The sequence below is a fragment of the Sceloporus occidentalis genome, unplaced genomic scaffold (genome assembly GCF_023333645.1).
Source record: "Sceloporus occidentalis isolate IW3139 unplaced genomic scaffold, rSceOcc1.0.p SCAF_2, whole genome shotgun sequence".
NCBI classification, from domain to species: domain Eukaryota; kingdom Metazoa; phylum Chordata; class Lepidosauria; order Squamata; family Phrynosomatidae; genus Sceloporus; species Sceloporus occidentalis.
Window position 1 is genome coordinate 239,804,753 of NW_028316982.1, and position 18,685 is coordinate 239,823,437.

Consider the following 18,685-nt stretch of genomic DNA (forward strand, 5'->3'; position numbering starts at 1 on the left):
GATTAAATTTGTTTATTAGATGCCAAAAGACATTTTGTTGCTTTTGTTGAATCTAGCTCATGCAGAAAAATATTCCACCACCTTTCATAATCTCTAGCATTGCCAATAGAGTATTTTTCTTCCTAATTGAAACTATCAAAAGTGTTTCTCCTTTTCAGTGTTCAGGCAATTATTTCAGCTGCCTACTTTGACAAGTGCACTTTTTATGATCTGAAGTCTAGTCTCTCAAGACATAACAGTTCTCAATAACCCCATGTGTGCATTGGATACCCACATTCCCATCAAATGTTACTCATACAAAACCAGAATATTTTTACATAAAGTAATTTAAAGATAGTTCCCCGTATAGTTTCCAGTAAGAGTGTGCATATGTGCATACACAGTGAGCTTACTTTAGTGAAAATTAGATGTACTAGCACCAATAAAACCAATGAGGTAAACCAGTCATATTTAAATTGTTCCATTTACTTCACAAAATTGCTGGTGTTTGAAGCCACTATTTGCATGAAGTAATGATTTTTAAATTCAGCGTACTTATTTCATGCTGGTATTCTCATCATGAAAGCTGGATGCAAAGGACTGAATTCATTTTGGAAATCTTAAACTATTGTTCAGCCACCACTGCCTTGCTGAAGATTTGTTAAGAACTGCTAGCATTCTTCCACACACCACAGAACATCTAAGTCCCACCACCACCACCTTTGCCAATGACGCAGTTGATCATTAAGAGTTTGGTTTAATTGAAAGAGGCAATGCAATCACCATATGTAGGATTGCCTGTTTTCAGAGAAATATCCATGGTCACTTGTTTTGGTGTAATAAAAGTGACAGCAGCTCAAATGGCATATTTTGGTGTAAACAATAACTTAAAGGATGAAGGTTTCTGTTTAATATGTTGTCATAAAAGTTCCTCTTTCACAGTGAAATGTAAAGAAAGAGGGGGAAAGTGGAACGTTGGACTTACCTGAAAGACGTCCCTTTACAGCAGAGAAGGTACGAGCATCCTGACTTCGGGTGGCTCCGCCCACTTGGCTCCTGGTAGGCAGGTAGGAAACAAAGAACAAAGGAAGTGACCGGGGCCCTGGCCCCCTCGCCCTTGCGGGCGGAGCTACCCAGGAACCCCAGTCAATTTTAAGCCGAGAAGCATAATATTAATGTGGTATTGAAGAACTCAAATCCGCCCACCCGCGCCAGTAGGCCAGTAGGGTGGGGAGGATGCTCGTACCTTCTCTGCTGTAAAGGGACGTCTTTCAGGTAAGTCCAACATTCCATTTAGCAGCAGAGAAGGGGCCGAGCATCCTGACTTCGGGATTTATAAAAGCAGACCAGTTACTAGGGAGGGCTGGCTGGCGCGGAGGGCGGATCCGAAACCACCTGTTGTAAAACCCTCCGGCCAAAGGCCGCCTCTGCCGATTGGAAGAGGTCAAGTTTATAGTGTCTGGTGAATGTCGACGGGGACTTCCAAGTGGCCGCCCTGCAGATTTCAGCCAACGGAGCATTGGTGGATAAGGCCGCAGATGTAGCTGCACTTCTCGTCGAGTGAGCAGTGATGTCAGCCGGAGGTTGAAGCTTAAGTGACTTGTAGCACTGGACGATACACTGTTTGATCCACCTTGCTAAGGTAGAGCCTGACACCTTTTTGCCCTTGGAGTTAGGTCGAAAGGATACGAATAGTGCCTCCGATCTCCTGAACGTGGCCGTTCTCTTGAGGTAAACTTTTATGGCTCTGCGAACATCGAGAGTATGCCAGCACTTTTCTAGGTCTTCAGTGGGTCGGGGGCAGAAGGACGGGAGGACAATGTCCTGGGAGGTGTGGAACACGGAGTTAACCTTAGGGACAAAGGTTGGGTCAGGCCTCAGGAGAACAGAGTCCGGCCTGATGATGCACAATCCTTTGCGGACGGATAGGGCACCGATTTCGGAGATGCGCCTCGCTGATGTGAGCGCCGTCAGTATCAGTGTCTTGAAGGTCAGGAACTTGAGGGGTACTTCCCTCAGTGGCTCGAAAGGCGGGATGGTCAAGGCCTTGAGGACTTTATGCAGGTCCCAGGACGGGAACCGATGCTTTGTTGGGGGCGCCTTGTTGGCGACCCCTTTGAGCAGCCTGCGGATATGGGGGTGTTGGGAAATCCTGGCTGCGACCTTATGGGGCAGTATGGAGGTGATGGCTGCCACTTGTCTCTTGATGGTGTTGGGCCGCAGGCCCTGGAGGAAGCCATCCTGTAAGAACTGGAGCACTGTCGGAACAGAGATCTTGATGAAGTCCTTGTTTTTGACCTTGCACCACCTTTTGAATGCCCTAAAGGTGTATTCGTAGATCCTATTTGTAGATTGGTGTCTCGAAGCGAGAATGGAGTCAACCACTTCTGGAGAGTAGCCATATCCGCTCAGCATGTGGCGTTCAATTTCCAGGCGTGAAGCCGTAGCCAGGCTGGGTCCGGGTGATGGACCTGCCCTTGTGCGAGGAGGTCCGGCCTGAGCGGGAGGGCGAATCCTTGAGTTGCCATGGCAAGAATCTCTGAGAACCAGGGTCGCCGCGGCCACGCCGGGGCCATGAGAATAACCTGTGCGTTGGTCCTGTGTATCCTGGCTAGGAGCTTCGTGAGCAACGGAGTCGGTGGGAAAGCATAGAGGAGGCCTGGTGGCCAGGGGCAGTTGAGGGCGTCCATTCCTTCGGCCCCTTCCGTTTGGAACCTTGAGAGAAACCTGGGAGTTTTGGCATTGGCGGGGGAGGCGAACAGGTCCAGTACGGGTTGGCCGAGTCTGTCTGTGATGATCTGGAAGGTCTGAGGGTGGAGGCTCCACTCCCCTTGGTCGATATCTATTCTGCTCAGCCAGTCGGCTTTTGAGTTTAGGGATCCTTGAAGGTGTTCGGCCTCCAGGGTTATGAGATTGGCCTCTGCCCATGTTAGAAGGGATCGAGCCTCGCTCATCAGGGACCTGGATCTGGTTCCCCCTTGACGATTGACATGTGCCTTGGCTGTGGTGTTGTCCGTCCTGACCAGGACTGACCTCTGGTGAATCGCCTGACTGAAGACGAGGAGAGAAAGGCGGATTGCCCGGAGCTCCAACCAATTGATGCTGTGTGTTTGTTCCTCTGGGCTCCATTTGCCCTGGGCCAGCTGTGTTCCGCATATCGCTCCCCAGCCCCGGAGGCTGGCATCCGTGGTGACCTGAACACTCGGGGGCCTCCAGATTTGGCGACCTCGGTGGACTGCCTTGGACATCCACCAACGAAACGACTGTCTTACTTCGCTGGAGAGCTGTATTTTCTTGTGTCTCCTGAGGATAATGGCCCGCTGGTGAGGGAGAAGGAGCCATTGCAGGGGCCTGGCGTGGAACCTCGCCCAGGGAAGGCACTGGATGGCTGCGATCATGAGGCCCTGGAGGTGGGCCAAGAGCTGGAGGCTGGGACGTGTGGTCTGCAGGACCTTCGAGATGGCGTTCTGTATGGACTGGATGCGGTCCGGAGGTAGGCGTACCGTCCCCGCCTGGGTGTCTATTATGGCTCCCAGATGGTGGATCTGTTGACCTGGAGTCAGCGAGCTCTTCTCGAGATTCAGGAGGAAGCCGTGATCCTGGAGGGACCTGAGGATGTGATTGATGTCGAGAACCCCCTGGAGTCTGGAGGATGACCGGATTAGCAGGTCGTCGAGGTAGGGATAGACGTGCAATCGCTGGGTTCTCCATCGGGCGACAAGTGCCACCATGATCTTGGTGAACACTCTGGGGGAAGAGGCTAGCCCAAAGGGAAGGGCTCTGTATTGGTAGTGGCGCTTGCCATATCTGAATCTGAGGAATCTTCTTGAGGAAGGGTGAATCAAAATATGAAGATAAGCATCTTGTAGGTCCAGCGAGGAGAGGTAGTCTTCTGGCTGGAGACTGTCTAGGATGGACTTGAGTGTCTCCATTCTGAATCTTTTCTTTAGGACGAACCGGTTGACCCCTCTGAGGTTCAATATGGCTCTCCAGGATCCGTTTTTCTTGGGAACAAGGAAGAAGGTGGAATAGCAGCCTTGTCCCCTCTCTTGTCTCGGGACGGGCTCGATGGCCTTGATATGTAGTAGGCGCTCGATGGCCTCCAGTAGGAGGCGGTGTTTGTTGGGGTCGGCTGATCTGGGAGATGGTATAAACTTGTCGGGGGGCGTACGATGGAATATTATCTTGTAGCCCTGACGGATGGTATCTAGGACCCATTTGTCTGAGGTGGATGTCTCCCAAATGTGGCCGAACCCCTGCAGCCTGCCTCCTACTGGGGGAACGCCGTCATTGTGAACTATTTTTGCGGGGTTGTTTGGGCCCCGCTCCTTCTTTGGAGGGGAAGGGAGGTTTAGCCTGTTTGCTAAATCTTGAATCTCCCCAATGAGATCTGTTGGGCCTGGACTCCCTGACTCGAAAGGAATTGGAGGAAGAGGGGTAGGAGGATTGGTTGGGGCGAAAGGAAGAGCGGTTCCTATATTGTCTCTTATCGTCCCTTTTCTTGGAAGTGGGAAGAGCCTTTCTCTTGTCCTTTCCCTCTACTAGCACTGGCTCTAGGGATTCTCCAAACAGCTTGGAACCAAGGAATGGGGAAAAAGCCAGGTTCTGCTTGGATTTGGAATCCACGTTCCAGTTCTTAAGCCAGAACTGCCTGCGGACTGCCACAGCTGCTGCCTGGGCTCGAGCACACTGTTGGATGGTGTCAAGGGTGCCATCGGCAGCGAAGGCTGTCGCTTTGGCAATTTTGTTAATGGTTTGCTTAACCTTGGTGTCTGGGCTGGGCAGGAGGTCCAGAAGCTGGCGGGAACACTGGAGACTGGCCCGCATCACCATGGATACAGTGGACGCGGCCCTGATGGCGATGGATAGGGCCTCATGGGCCTTTTTAAGTGCCCCCTCGGCCCTACGGTCCTCTGGGTTTCTGAGGGTGTCCTCCCCATCCCTAGAGAAGACGGCTGATGATACGAGCGCCAACACAGGGGCGTCCACGGCTGGAATCTTGAGCTTGTCCATGACGGCTGGCTGCAGTACGTAGTACTTGCGGGTGATGCCGTGACTGGATCTGGCGGAGGCTGGCTTCGCCCACTCGTCCCTAATAATCTGCATGATGTTAAGCGGGCAGGGGATCTGCTGGACTGGAGAGACCGACACTGGGAACAAATCCTCGCTCATCTTGGGGAGGTCTGAATCGGGGGAGGGGGTGGTCTGTCCTGTGGGTGGGGTAATGCCCAGGGTCTTAGTTGTCTTTCTAATGAGTGGCACATAGTCCTCCGGTTTAAACAGGCGCGAGGACAGTTGTGCGTCTGTTTTGGGCTCTCCTTCATCTTGTGACAGTTCGCCCTCCTCTGCCTCTGAGGCTGAAGGGCTGTGAGAGTCCTCCGAGATTTCGTCGTCAGAGGGAAGCGTGGTGCGAGGGCGCTTGCGGCTAGAGGTCCTATCGTGGCGGGGGCGCTTGGTTGGCGGGAGGTAGGAGCGCTCTGAGTCAGAGGAAGAGCATGAAGCCCCTTCCTCTTCCTCTTCTGAACAGTGGGCCCCTGTCTGGCTTAGGGGGGTGTGACTGGGGGAGGACTCCCTGGTGCCTAACCCTCGTGCCGGGGAGCTCCGTTTTCTGGACGCTTTGCGTCCTTGTCGCTCACTGGGCTGGCCCGTGAGCTGAGGCTCGCTGGCGGCGGAGGGGGCCTCCCCGACCCCCCCGGTGACACCACCCTCCCGCGCTGCTGAATCCGGCCCCGCCGCCGCTGGCCTCTGACTGGCCAAGATGGCGGCGCCCCTGGGCGGCCGCATGGCCAAGATGGCGGCGCCCATGAGCGGCCACGTGGTGCCGCCAGGGCACTTCCGGGTCCTCCGGAAGTGGGCGGGGCGCGGGCCGGCGAGCATGGCGGCCGCCATGAGCCCCCGGAGAGAAGTCCGCGTTGGCCTGGGGGAAGCCCGGCGCCATCCCCCACCCCCCTGGGAGGGAGTCGCTGGGGAGAAAGGCCTGTGGGAGCATGGCCCCTGGCCACATCAGGAGTGGTCCCCCCCCTGGGAAGGCAGCAGTCCCCCAAGCTGGTGTGCTGGCCTCGCGGGAGCGCGAGCCTGCGCCTTCGTTCCCTTCCTGGAGTGCCCTGGTGGTGGAGGGAGCTTCCTGCTCCAGGAAGGCCCTGAACCACCTCAAAATCTGTGGCGGCGGGGGAGAGTTACTCACGTCCTCGCCGGTGTTGGAAGGTGAGGGCTCTCCCTCTTCTGACCACACCTGGGCCGCTTGGGAGTCCCTTGACCCGACAGCGGAAGGGAGGGCTTCCTCCGGTCGCTGTGGTCGCGCTTCCACTTCCAGGGGCGCTGATGGAGATGCCGCTCGGCGAGCAGCCGGCAAAGCCGGGGCTGGCCCGGGCAGAGTGGAAGCGAGCTCCCCTGTGGCTCTGGCATCCCTGTCGGTAGCCATGTCTCCCGCGGTGGGGGGGGGGGAAGAGAAGGGGGGAAGAAACAAGGTCGGGAGGTAGAGCAGGAGATGGGCTGTTTTTTTGTGTGTGTTTTTTTTTGAGAGGAGATTGAGGGAGGAAAGAGAGAGAGATGAGGAAGAGAGAGAAAGGAGCCAGGCGGGTCCGGGGAGCGATGAGCTGAAAACTCTGGAGCTGGATGAGAAACGTCCTACCAGGTGCGAGGCAGGAAGAAGACTGGGGTTCCTGGGTAGCTCCGCCCGCAAGGGCGAGGGGGCCAGGGCCCCGGTCACTTCCTTTGTTCTTTGTTTCCTACCTGCCTACCAGGAGCCAAGTGGGCGGAGCCACCCGAAGTCAGGATGCTCGGCCCCTTCTCTGCTGCTAAATAGTCATGTAGCAACTTTAAGACAAACCAATTTATTTCAGTACAATGTTTTATGACTTATAGTCTGTATCTTCAGATGCACAGAAAGAAGCCCAGATAGACAAGCATTTATACACCGTGATTTGTGTATGTATGGTGAATGCTAACATGGTGGTTGATATAGTGAATGAAGCATAGATCTTACTGCCTGTTGAATTTATGGAGACCTCACAAATTTCACAGGTTTTCTTAGGCAAGGAACATTCAGAGGTGGTCTTGCCAGTTCCTTCTTCTGAAATATAGTCACCGCGCCGCCACATGCACGAGCCCCATTCATTCAAATGGGGCTTGAGCATAGGTGGAATTCCCTTTACACAGGGCCGTCCAGAACTATTCTTAAAACCACCAGTAAGACCTGTACTTTCACCACATCATTCTCTGACCACATTCTGTATTTCTGCTACTTTTCATACACACATTTCTAAGTGTACATACTTGTTTGTCTGCCTAGGCTGCACCCCATGCATCTGCAGAAGTGGGATGCAGGCAACAAAAACTTGTGCTGAAACAACCTCCTGAGGAATTCTGGGGTTTGTAGTTTAGTGAGGCCTAATTCTCAGCCTGGGAACTGTGGTCTCCCAGAGTCCTAGTTCAATGCTCAACCCATTACACCATAATAATAATGAATATTTCATCAAGTGTTGGCGTTATAAAAATGTTGCCAATATTTTGCTCCACACATAAAAGAATTATTTACAGCACAATACAATTACTGGAAAGAAAGATACCTATACGTTCTCACCATCTTGATAATAAGGGTCTTTTGCTATTCCCATGCAGAAAACTATTCCCTGGATCCCATTAAGAGATGTTACATTTCCCAGGAGAATCACTGTGATTATGGCAGTGGCAGAGACCCGGGGATAGCAGAGACCATCTGAGGGCAGGGAACCGTCTAATTAAAAATAATAATAATTGTAAGCCGTTCTGAGAGCCTTTAGGGCTGAAGGGCAGGGCATAAATACCATAAATAAATAAATAAGCCAGGTTTCTAAGCCAAGTATCAACCCTGATTTATGACCCTGGATTTCAAAGGAATAATTTGGCAAAACAGATTCATTTCAAGTCCTGTTAGTTTTTGTGGAACTACAGCTTACCACTGATGCCTAAATTGTATAATATGTTGTACAAAGCAAATAAATATTCCTGCATTAAATACTTCAGAGCTTTATTGTAAGAAGATATTTCCAACTATTCCAGACCTAAGACACCTTTACTCCCTAACCTGCAAAGTGGCAAGATTTTTTAAAAGTTTCGACATTTAAACAGAGGCTGGATGGCCATCTCTTGGGAATGCTTTGATTGAGAGTTGCTGCATGGCAGGGGGTTGGAGTGGATAGCCCTTCTGGTCTCTTCCAACTCTATGATTTATACACAACTGTTATGTATTCTCTGTCTCTCTTTATCACACTACCTCTCTTTTTCATTCTGATGGAAAATGCAGTGTGCACTCTGCATGCACCATGTTTTCTAGAAGAAATACCAAGAGTTTGCAGCAGAAACAGTCGCTGTTTCCAAGGGCAACACAGTCCTGTGAAGTTGCCCACACACCTGCTTTAGCTGGAATTGCTGTTGAAAGAAGTCAAGCAGAAGTTAACAGACTACACACATCACAGCTGTTATGCCTTCCTAAAATTTATTTGGCTACAATCCAGAATATGGATGTATCACAATGTTGATATAATGTAACCAGAAGTACAACAAGCCGCCTAACATCCACATACAAAATTAGAAAATCTTCTGCTCTACATCCCAAACTGTTTTTCCTATTCCAACTAAGTATAAATAAAACAAGGCCAGAATGTTTAATTCGTACAACTTTCAATCATTTTAAGGTTCCCTTTTTATCTTACAAAAATGTGTTTGTTGTTTTCAAATATAACTTTTACAAAGAAAATTACTCCTATTTCTTCCTTCATGGTAGACCAGTGCCATGAAATTCCAAACAACAGCGTTTCTTGTGTTTTCATCTCAGTTTTTAGAGTTTTGTATCTCTAACTGGTGGTGTTATATGGGGCTACTTCAACCAGTATTATCTGAACCAACAAAGAAAGTAGCATAATTACAGTACAGTGAAAAGTGTGAACCATGCAGTAAACCCTGAATGTTTAACAAAGCCCACTCCTTTTAACTGGGTACGGTGCACCCACTCCATACGCAGGCGCACCATATGTGGCTTCCTATTTACGCAGAAGTCACGATGCCATTAAGTGAATGGCATATGCGGCTGCCACACACGCAAACCACCACAAACACAAGCGCTTGAGCTTATGAGGGATTTGCCTTACACGGGGGGTCCGGAACGGATCCCCTGCGTAAGGCAAGGCTCCACTGTATTTTATAAGCACTTTCATTGTCACTCTATGACAGAAGCAGACAAATTCTAGTTTTTGAATACTGTATACAGTACTCTTAGCTGCTGGTGCTGTTGTCCCTGTTTAGTTCAACAGTTTGGACTGTGCAGTGTTACACTGTTACTGTGCAGTATGTATTTACATATCTGGGCCAAAATTAACAAAATGAAGTTCAACAGAGAGGAATGTAAGGTACTGCACTTAGGGCAAAAAAATGAAATGCATAGATATAGGAGAAACCTGGATTAACAAGACTACAAGAGAAAGGGATCAAGGAGTCCACAAGTTGAACATGACTCAACAGTGTAATGTGGCTGCTAAAAAGACCAATGAGGTTCTAGGCTGCATCAATAGAAGTATAGTGTCTAAATCAAGGGAAGTAATTGTGCCACTCTATTCTGCTTTGGTCAGGCCTGACCTGGAATACTGTGTCCACTTCTGGTCACCATGATTCAAAAAGGATGTTGACAAGCTGGAGTGTCTTCACAGAAGGGTGACCAAAATAGTGGAGGTTCTGGAAACCATGCCTTATCAGGAGAGACTTAGGGAGCTGGGTATGTTTAGCCTGGAGAGGAGAAGGTTAAGTGGTGACATGATAGCCATGTTTAAGTATTTGAAGGGGTCTGATATAGATGATGGAGCAAGCTTGTTTTCTGCTGCTCCAGAGAAAAGGACCTGGAACAATGGACACAAGCTACAGGAAAAGAGATTCCATCTCAATATTAGGAGGAACTTCCTGACAGCTAGAGCTGTTCGACAGTGGAACGCACTCCCTTGGAGTGTGGTGGAGTCTCCTTTGGAAATCTTTAAACAGAGGCTGGATAGCCATCTGTCAGGACTGTTTTGATTGTGATTTCCTGCATGGTAGGGGGTTGGACTGGATAGCCCTTGGGGTCTCTTCCAACTCTATTATTCTATCTCCAGTATGTTGTCTTTGCACTTCAAAACATTTCCTGCATTAGGACTACAATATTTACATCCCAGCACTGTGCCTATAAACTCAAAGCAACACTCCACTAATTTCACTAAAACTGATTTCAGAAAAAAGTGTATAAAATTACTTCCACACAACACAGTGCCATGCATGTATTTTCAAGTAAGCCCCTCTGTGTTTTGTAAAATTTATTCCCATGTACACAGAGAATGGGGTCCAGAGAGTACGATACAAAAAACTCCACAATCCCAAACACTTCTGGTCCCAAGCATTTTGGATAATCCTTTTTGGTTGCATCACACTACCTCTCTTTTTCATTCTGATGGAAAATGCAGTGTGCACTCCTCATGCACCATGTTTTCTAAAAGAAACACTGAGAACTGTTTGGTACTGTGGCATTTTTTTTCAGATTTTGGAATATTTGCCTACAGTGGGCCCTTAGTATCCACTGGGTTTGCTTCCAGGACTCCCCATGGATATGGATGCTCAAATCCCATGAAATACAATGGCATTGCAAAATGGCAAAATCAAAGTTTGCTGTTTGGAATCTAAATTTTTTTTTAAATATTCCAGCTGTACATGCTCGAGTCTGTGGATAATAAAATCTGTGGATATGGAGGACTGACTGTACAGTACTTCCTCCGTTCTCGCGGCCTTCGGACGTGCATTCCTCACTTATGTGCGAGGGATGAACTGAGGAAGAAGGAATGGGGTGTGTGCCCACGGCATGCCCCCACATGCCCGCACTATATGCAAAACTCCATTTTCGTGCGGGGGGTCCATAATGGATCCCCCACAAAAAAGGAGATGGCATGGAAATGGGACCCAAGTCTAAACAAGAACTTAACTGAGGTTGTGTCTACACCTTATACACATACCCTGAAGGTAATTTTATAGAGAACATTTTTAATAGTTTTTTGCACAAAACAAAACCATAAGAAAGCAAAGGTGCCACTTTCTCAGCCACTGAAGTGGACAATTTTGGAATTCTGGATTCCCACGTTTTGGAATTCTGGATAAGGGAGAGTCAGTCTGTATTCTACTCAGAAGTAGCCCCACTGAGTTCAATGAGGGCAAACTGAGGTCAGTGGATATAGGGGTGCAGCCTTAATTTCCTCAGCAGCCCAGTCCTACCCACAGTCAATCAGATGGGAGCCCATTTCCCTCTCAGTGTTTGACAGAGCTAGAGAGCCAGTGTAACGTAGTGGTTTGAGTGTTGAACTAAGACTCTGGAGAGTAGGATTCAAATCCCTGCTCAGGCATTAAAATCCCACTGGGATTTTGCCCCTTGGGCAAGTCACAGCCCCTCAGGCTCAAAACGTATCTAGGGGTGGCCATGTAGTAAAATAAAATATCATCCCAAATCCAGAAAACAGTGATACCTTTATTGGACCAAGCAAAATGCACAAAATACATGACACAAATTTCAGAGCTCCACTTTGAAGCTCAGAGGATGGCAACGGCACACACCCCTCTGAAGAAACTGGCTAAGAAAACCCTATGACGACATCTTCTTAGGGTCACCATAAGCCAAAAGCGACTTGCAGGCACATGACAACAAAGTGCTAGAAAGAACTAAAGCAGTGCTTGAGGTTGTCCTTTTCGTTCTCAGTATAAGGGCCAGCGTAGCTCAATGGTTTGAGTGCTGGACTAGGACCAGGGTGCCCCACATTTCAACCTTCTGTCCCGGAGGACTTTCAAAATGTCCTCCACTTTGAGCATGACCAAGAATTTATATTTATTTTAATGTTTTTAGCTTTTCTTTTGTAACGTCCTGATTTTTTCTTGAGCGTCCTACATTTTGCAGTACCTTGTCCTCCTTTGCCTTTAGGTCATCTAGTCACCCTGGCTAGGACTCTGGAAACCAGGGTTCGAATCCCGGCCTGACCATGTGAATCCACTGAATGACTCCGGGCAAGTCACACTCTCTCAGCCTCAGAGATGGGAAGAAATTTGTGAAGAAAATTCCATAATGCAGTTGCCGTAAATCAGAAATGACTTGAAGACACACAACAGGAACATATGAGAATGAAATGAGCATCAGTATACGAGATACTCATTCTCAGTGTGTGTGTGTGTGGGGGGGGGCATTAGGTTGCAACCCTGTGCACCTTTCACCTGCTGATGATGAGGTCCACCCTGAGGATCTTCTGAGTAAACCTCCAACGGGAGCAGCAGCAGCAGCCCATCACCACCCCCCTGAGAGAAACATGCCCCAAAGAGCTGTAGGGTCGCCCCCCAAAGCAGCCCAAGGCACCCTCAGGTCACCCCAAGGCACCTTCAGATCATCCCAAAGTGCCTTCAGGTCACCCCAAAGCAACCCAGCTCGCCCCCAGGTCACTCCAAGGCACCCAGAGGTCACCCCCAAAGCAACCCAAGGCACCCCTCAGGTCACCAAAGCAACCCCAATCACCTTAGGTCACCCCAAAGTGCCCCCATGTGGCCTCAAAGCGCCCCAAACACCCTCAGGGAGCCCCCAAAGCGTCCCCACTTCGCCCCCAAAAGCAAGGCAAAGCGCCCCAAAGGCTGTTGCCCCGAAAGCCCGCTCAGCATCCTAGGTGGCCCTCCTCCTCCTCAGGCGCCGAGTGCCCGCTCCTTACCTCTGCCCCAGCAGCGCCTCCTCTCCTCTCCTCTCCTCTCCTCTCCCGTCACCACTCCCCTCCCCTGCTGCCCCCGTTTGCCAACCCAAATGCCCCGCCGACCATGGAGACGAGGCAGGAGCGCCGCCTCCCGCGGCCATAGAGGGGCCTCCGCCGGCTAGAGCGTCTCCGCCGACGGTTGCCTAGCAACCGGCATGGCTTACTACTACTACTACTACTAGGCCCCTTCCCCAGGTCCGCCATTTGACGTGCTGCTCAGTAGTGCCTAGCTTTGGTTCTGTTCCCCGAAACACTGCGTTCAGCCCGCTGTGCTTTGCAGTTTGCTGTTCAGCCGGATGATGGGCTTTACAGTCCTTGGAGCTGTGTCTTAGGTCCAAAACACACTGCAGAAATAATCTAGTTTCAGACCTCTTTTAACTGCCTTGGCTCAGATGCTAGGGAATCCTGGGAATTGTAGTTTATTGTGGAACTCGAGCTCTCTCTAACGGGGAAGGCTAAAGGCTTCACAAAACTACAATTCCCAGAATTCCCTAGCATTGAGCCAGGGCAGTTAAACTGGCTTATTTCTGCAGTGTGTTTTGGACCTTTCTTTCCAGGGAGAGTTGGGGCCTGATCTGCTCTAGGATCCACCCACTGGTCTTCTGAGCAGTCCATGGCATCCTTAGCACACTCTCTAGCACTACATGATCTCAAACGAGTTTATTTCCTTCTCTGTCAGCATTCACAACCATGACTAGAAATGGGAAATAGGATGGCATGGGCAATCCTAACACTGATATTTAATGACAGTTTGACAGCACTTTAACTGTCATGGCTCTATCCTGCAGAATCCTGGGATTTGTAGTTTTGTGAGACATCAGTATTCATTACAGAGAACACTAAAGACCTTGTAAAGCTACGAATCCCAGGATTCCATAGGATGGAGTTGCAACACTTAAAGTGGTGTCAAAACTGTGTGAGTTTTACAGTGTAGATGCATCTCTAAAGACTAGTAGAAGTTCATTCAGCAGGACACCAGTTGGAGGAGGGTTGAGAAAATGAAGCAGCCGCTCCATCATTTTCCTGCCTGCTGCACGTAGGGTTGCCATAAGTCAGGACCTCCAAACCGGGACAAATGTAGGACAAGATTTTCAAATGTAGGACGATTTTCTTTTTTTTCTTTTTTTTTTTTTTTACAATGGAGGACACGCAAAAACAATTGATGGTTTTAAAAAAAATGTTAATATAAATGCATGTTTCTTAGGCATGATCAAAATAGAGGACATTTGGGCATTATTCCTACACAATGACAGAAATGTACTTCCCTTTCTGGCCAACCCCCCTCCCCCCATTCCAAACAGCACATTTGGGCATTTCACATGGCTTTACTTAACATTGCCTCTTGCATATTTCAGAGGCTTATTGCATAACCAAACCCCTTGGGTTTAACACTTAGCATGGTTTCACATGGCTATGCATATTCAACATGTCAAGGTGGTTTCACAATAAGTGGATTTGCTGGTTCAGGTTTCTTCCACCAACTGTACTTCTCAGAAGTGTCTACTTGGTCAAGGGAAAGCACCAAAAACACACCAAAAACACACCTTGGAAGGTGACACTGTCTCGCCTTCAGAAACAGTGCGCGCATGCCTCAGAAGCTGATTGATATCAATATCACCATCCTCATCATCATCACTATCACTGTCCAAGCAAGCCAGGCTTGTTAGCATTCAAAGCACCCAAATGCATTTTGGATAGTCACACCATCTCGGCTTCAGAAAGAGTGAGCGCATGCCTCAGAAGCTGATTGATATCAATATCACCATCAATATCAATATCACCACCAGAAGGCTGGGTTGTATATATTTAAAAATAAAAATAATATAAAATAAAATAAAAACCCAAGGCTGGGTTGTATATATTTAAAAATAAAAATAATATAAAATAAAATAAAAAACCAAGGCTGAGTTGTATATTTTTAATAATATAAATATGGATTGAGACTATTAGTCGCTCTGGTTGCCTTTTTGGCTGAAGGGTGGTGTATAAATACCATAAATAAATAAAAATAATTAATAAATAATTTAAAAAACCAAGACAGACCTGAACTGGCCACTCACCTCCCCGCCTCCTCCTCCTCCTTGTCATCAATGGTTGAATTTTGCACCAGGAAATGGCGCTTTTCCCTCCCCCTGGCCCAGAGGCCTATCCTCCTCCTCCTCCAAAGCTCCTGACACTGGCCAATGGCAGACTGCAGCTGGAAACAGGCCAGCCTCTGCTCTTCTGCCATTGGCCAGAAGGCTTAGGGGACGAGTGCTGCCCTTTAAGCCCTGTGCGCGGGCACGCAAGAGGGGTGAGCGTGCACTGCTGCTGGCCGCGGCCCAGGCAAGTGTCGCAGGCGGTGCAGCAGCTGCGCTGGGGGAGGTGGAGGAGGAGCGGAGGAGGAGGGCAGTGCGGCCATGGAGGAGGAGGAGGAGGTAGGTAGGTAGCCGGCCAGCCGCGTTAGCGCGCCTGGCCCGGAGGCTGGGACCAAAGCCGGGATTTGAGGCAAACCGGGCCGGGGCGGGCCCGGTTCCCCCAAAAGCGGGATTGTCCTGGGGGCCGCCGAGTTATGGCATCCCTAGCTGCACAGCAATTTTAAGCCAGTGAAGATAAAAGCTTTGTTTGTTCACCATCTTTTTGTTTTTGGTGCACCCAACTGCACTGTTGCTAATAAACCTCCTTGCTTTCAAAATTGCTGGAGTCTTTCTTCTCACCCAGGAAGAAAATTCTCAGGACATCACTAATGCAAATTTAAAGCTACCATCATCTACTAAATAAAAAAGTGGGGCGGGGCATACAGGGCAGTGGTTTCTGTGTTGGATTATGACTCTGGAGATCAGGGTTGGATTCCCAACTCAGCCATGAAACCCACTGGGTGCCCTTGGGCAAGTCACACTCTCTCAGCCTCAGGGGAAAGCAATGGCAAACCTCCTCTGAACAAATCTTGCCAAGAAAACTCCAAGTCAGAAAAGATTTGAAAGCACATACCACACCACACATATAGGGTTGGGATCTCTGGTGGGGATTTTGTGCCCTTGTTTGCCCCCGGAGAGGCTATAGCTTTATTTTGCATGGAGATGGCAGTGACTATACACATCACCTGTTGGATGGCTTCCTTCCCTGCAGCTGTTAATAGTTCAGACAATTAACTAAGGCTCCCAGTCTGCTAACCTGGAAATAGCTCTCATTGAGTGGAATATAGCTTAATAAGCACATAATCGGGTCTATTAATTGCTCCTTGCAACACAAAATCTACTGAGAAGGAGTGCCATACAAGAGTGAGATGGTGTGTGTGTTTTTTTTCTCCTATTGGTTTACAGAGCAGCCTTGTAATAAAGAAAGAATATTATACCCTTCCATAAAATAAAATAAAATGGGGGGAACTGAATACCTTAAAGGCACCAGATCCTGACCTTGGAAGCTAAACAGGATCAACTCTGGTTAGTACCTGGATTGTAGTTGGCCAATAAATACCAGTTGGTGCAGGGCCGGCTCTAGGTATTTTGCCACCCTAAGCGAGAAATATTTTGGTACCCCTGTCGCCCCTCATAATTATTTTCACTCCTTGATTTCCGCTGCTTCGTTTGTTAAAGCTAAACATGACATAAAACTTAGGTTCCAATCTGTCATCACAGTACTGAGAATGAGTCAAAAAGCCAATTGGGTTTTTAACAGTTTAAATACTTTTTTTATTGCTGTGACATTTGGAATGGAGACTAATGCACACATATTCCTTTGCTAGCTGGAAGCATTATTCATTCTAATGATGTGGAAAAATCTGAATCCCATCTCCATGAATTTGTGGGGTGCTGGACCCCTAAAAACTAAAAATCTTCACGCAAGGGGCAGAAAAGGGTGTCAGAAGAAAGGGAAGAAAACCAGTAGGGTCACCAGGTGAGAGGACCAGGGCTGCTGCCACACTGCAGAATTAATGCAATTTGATACCACTTTAGCTGCCCTTGGCTCCCATGGTGACCAGCTGTCCTAACAGCAAAGGAGGACAAGGCACTGCAAAATGTAGGGCTTTCAAGTAACATGGAGGACATGACCAAGTAAAAGCTGAAACTCCTCGTATACATATAAATTCATGCTTCCTAGTGATGCTCAAAAGGGAGGACATTTTTGGAATTCCTCCTGGACAGAAGACTGAAATGTAAGATATACCCTAGAAAAAGGGGACATCTGGTCATCCTGCGGGTTCCATGCTATGGGATTTGTAGTTTGTTGTGGCTCCACTGCTCTCTGACTGAGAAGGTGAAATCCAAAAATCCAATTCCCAGGATTCCATAGCATGGAGCCAGGGCAGTTAAAGTGGTGGCAAATTGCATTATTTGTGCAGGGTAGATGCAGCCCATGAAACAAGGATGGGAATAATAAATAATAATGATAAAATATTTATTTATATCCCGCCTCTTCCATTTGGGGATCGAGGTGGGAATGGCTCAGGGGCGAGAAAGAAAAGACACATAGTAGGTACACCATTTACAGCACTTTAGAAATAAACTATAATAATAATAATAATAATAATAATAATAATAATCGCACCAAGAGTGGGCAAACCACACTCTCTCAGGCTCAGAGGAAGGCCATGGCAAAGCTTCTCTGAACTCATATTGCCAAGAAAACCCCATGATAGGTTCGCCTCAGGGCAGGGCAGACCTCCTCCTCTTCCAGGACATGGCCTCCATTCTAACCTTCTGTCCAGGAGGTAGTCTAAACCATCCTCCATTATGAGCATGACTAAGGAGCATGCATTTACATTTCTAGGAGTGTTTGGAGCTTTTCTTTAGTCCTGTCCTCCCTTTTTCTTGAATGTCTTCCATTTTGTGGTGCCTTCCTTTGCGGTGAAGACATTTGGGAAGAAGACCAAGCTTTTAAAGCGTATTGTTGAAGCCAGTGTGGACAAGTTGTTTGAGCACTGGACTATGACTCTGGGTTCAAATCCCAGCTTGGCCATGGAAACCCACTGGGTGGGGGCATCACACTCTCTCAGCTTCAGAGGAAGGCCATGGCAAGCCTCCTCTGAACAAACCTTGCCAAGGAAACCACATGAGAGGGTGGCCAGGAGGCAGAAAGGACTTGAAGGCACACAACAACAAACAACAACAACAAGTGATAGGAAGGGAGGCAAAGGTGGGTGGATAGGGAAGAATAGGGTCAAAGTCTGGGAAGGAAGAAGGAGTTATTGGGGGGAGAGGGAGAAATGGGGCCATGGAAACCCACTGGGTGACTTTGGGGGAGTCACACTCTCTCAGCTTCAGAGGAAGGCCATGGGAAGCCTTTCCTGAACAAGTCTCTCTTGGCAAGAAAGAAAGGGAGAGAGAAAGGGAGGGAGGAGAAGGGAGACAGGGAAGGGGGAAGGAAAGAAGATAAAGGGAAGAAAGGGGGGGTAGGAAAGAAGGAAGGAAGGAGGGACCCCACAACAAACTCCAACTCCCAGAATTCCATAGCCTTGAGTCAGAAAGAGTTAAAGAGGTGCCAAACCAGGTTAATTCTCCAGTGTAGATGCAGCCCAGGAGTTGCAGAGCACAGCAAACTTCTTCCCCCCTTCCCTTTTACAAGCAGAGCCTAATAAAATGCCAGGGTTGGGGCCTGCCAGCAGCACCACAGGACAAGCATCTCACTCCCCCTGCTGCTCCTCCTGACTCACAGGCTCTAGGCTGCTGGCTGCTCCGAGGGCCTCATCCTCCGAACTCCGGCCTCTCTCTCTCTCTGGCCTCCTGGGCTGGCTCCCTTGACGCCCCGCTGGCGCCCCCGCTGGCGCCCCCTGCAGGTTGCGCCCATAGACAGTGGCCTACCTGGCCTATATGGAGTTGGTGTGGACTACGCTTTTGGAGACCTGACAAAAGAACTGGCAAAACCACCCCTTGAGTATTCCTTGTCTAAGAAAATCCCAGTGAAATTCATGGGGTTGCCACAGGTTAAGAGGAAACTTGAAGGCACATACATTCTCACAT

At 48.8% G+C, this 18,685-nt stretch overlaps 1 protein-coding gene across 5 annotated transcripts in view; it reads right to left on the bottom strand.

Annotated features, from left to right (window-relative positions):
• Window positions 1-18,409, bottom strand: part of B4GALT4 (beta-1,4-galactosyltransferase 4) — a 46,697-nt gene extending 28,288 nt beyond the window's left edge. The window contains exon 1 of one of the 5 annotated variants that reach the window (XM_089512494.1): window positions 18,379-18,409. The gene's annotated coding sequence lies outside the window, so the exon portion shown is untranslated. Of the gene's footprint in view, window positions 1-11,917; window positions 12,154-12,707; window positions 12,788-14,806; window positions 14,951-18,212; window positions 18,277-18,378 lie in introns of those variants that run through there. The other 4 variants (XM_089512493.1, XM_089512496.1, XM_089512492.1 and 1 more) reach the window with 4 other exon arrangements.
• Window positions 18,410-18,685: the final 276 nt, after the last annotated feature.